Source organism: Boleophthalmus pectinirostris, unplaced genomic scaffold, assembly GCF_026225935.1.
Source record: "Boleophthalmus pectinirostris isolate CB_2022bp ecotype Guang Dong unplaced genomic scaffold, ASM2622593v1 HiC_scaffold_9, whole genome shotgun sequence".
In the NCBI taxonomy this organism is placed as follows: domain Eukaryota; kingdom Metazoa; phylum Chordata; class Actinopteri; order Gobiiformes; family Gobiidae; genus Boleophthalmus; species Boleophthalmus pectinirostris.
Genome location: NW_026571541.1, coordinates 2,155,419 through 2,157,840, shown reverse-complemented (window position 1 = coordinate 2,157,840; position 2,422 = coordinate 2,155,419).

Below are 2,422 nucleotides of genomic sequence, written 5' to 3'. Positions count from 1 at the left end.
ACTCTTTCATTTACATTTCCAATAAAAGTGTTCTATACGCTACTTTTTAATTCATTATTTGGTTTTGCATATAACATGTGATTAATCGTGATTAATCACTTGAACTCATGTAATTAATTCGATTAATATTTCAAAAAAACAGCTTAATATGGATGTGGCCCGTGTAAACTTAGTACAGAAATGCACTACTTTTTGTACAACTGTCAGCATGAAACATTCCACCAATTTAGTTCTACTTATTATGAAACTATAAAGAATTCTCAAATCGATATTTTCTGACTGCTCCTCCTCCCAAGACCGAGCTGACCTGTCCAGAGAGAGTCATCGAAAACTCCATTCAAAACAAACTCGTTTTCAAAGTGCTCCATCCTCCGGGCGCACACACATGTGACACACCAGGACTCCAAATGGGAAAAGGACAGTGCTTAGAGCCAAAATGGCCGCAGTGGCTGTAATGGGACTTTGTGATTTATAGGTGGGCGAGTGCTTCTCCATCAGAAACAACAGGCGTGACAAGGACCATTTGAAGCAGGGACAGATCGATGGGACAGTATGAGCTCCGTTTATGTCAAGAGCGCACTTTGGCTCAAGAAAAGGGGGGTGTTTATCACATTGTGGGGACTAATATGTGTGAGCTATACACACTCACATCACGGGACCTGCTTCTCTCAAACTAGTGCTGCTCACATCTGCTCATGGGTCCAGTCAAGTGGCAACGGAGGGAAACAGGGGCAGATTTTTGACATTCAAATAGTTCTTATTCAGAAACTAGAGGGACTATTGAAATAAGTAAAGTATCAGAATGTAGGAAAGAGTTACACTCCAACAGGGTCAAGTTAAACCTGTGATATTCTTTCATGTTGTTGACAAAAAATGTAAAAACTCATGTTGATAACGGAGGGAATGAAATATGCAGCACTTTTTGGGCAATAAATCCAAACAGTGATAACTCTTGGTTCTCACTTCCATATCCTTAACAAACTGGTTTGAATATTTGCTTCATATAGTTTTCTACCATATGGTACAAGATTAGGTTGAAAAACCTCTTACTTTTTGAGTCATGAGATTTTTTGATTAAGAAAGGTCATGGTAACGGAGGGAAAAGTAACGGAGGGAAAATTGTGCAAACAAGTAGAAGGTGCAGGATTTTGTATAATTTGTCGCTTTTTTCTTCTGAATACTTTAATATTACTTCAAAATGAAAGGAAACTATTTCTATAAAATATGTCAGTCCCTCCAAGCAAACTTTTATCATTTTAAATACTTTTTTTTTTTTTTAAATCATGTACCTTCATCAACAGTTCAAAGATGGAATAACACAAGATATGATGAAATACATCCATTTATTTACATGATTTGCAGGTGTTTGAAATTTGGGAAATAATTTTTGTTCCATGTTTCATACATGGTCTGTTTAAAACATATGGAACTTTAGAACCAAAAATGGTACAGAAAAAAGGTCAACAGTTTCATAAACTAGAGTACATATGTATCTGTTCAATACATTTTTATATCAGATGGATTAACTTGAATTTTTGGCCTTGCTTGTTTACTTCTGCTTGACCGGGCCCTATGTCATGTTTGATACTTACCCCAGACTGTCAGTTCCTCCTCAAGAATAAAGTCAAATCTGGCCGTTTCATTAAAATAAAGGTGTTTTCTTATGTTTGTATTCGTAGATAATGATGTGAGTTTACTTTAGGGCAGCGGTCCCCAACCTTTTTTGCGCCACTGAACAAATTAATGTCAGACAATATTTTAACGGATTTGGGCCTTTAAGGTGTGGCGGATAAATATGACAAAATAAAATGATACGACCAACATAAAAACTGTGCGTGTGTTTTTAATATAATAATAAACAATTTTAAAGACGTCTGGGTTTTTTTTTGTTTTTACATTTTGCAGCTTGTGGTTTTAATATTAGAGTTATATATCACTTGACCGAGACATAGACGGATGTAACGGAGAGAATTCGGTCATTTTTCAAGATAAAACATTGTTCAGATAGTAAATAAAATGGAAATAATGTAAGTTATTTCTTCTTTCTGTGCGAGCTGGTACCAAACAACCCACGAAACTGCAACTGTCCCTGGACCAAGGGTTGGGGACTGCTGCGTTAGGGGAGTGAGGGTAGTGATGGATTTCCGAAGTGTGACGTCATGATTTCTAACCAGGAAGCAAAATTTTCAGTCTAAAAGTTGAACAAATTGGGAAAACGAGTATGAACATTTTTACAAACATCTGAAATGTTATGATCTTAACTGTCTTTTAGTAAAGTTTGTAGTCTAACCTGACATAGGCACTTTAATTTGATTCCTACCAGAAATTTAAATCTTTTTTGGGAGTTCCTAAAAGAAAAGTTCCTAAAAAGAATAAAAATCATTCTAAAGGTGAATTTTACATTAAACAGGGGGTATCATGC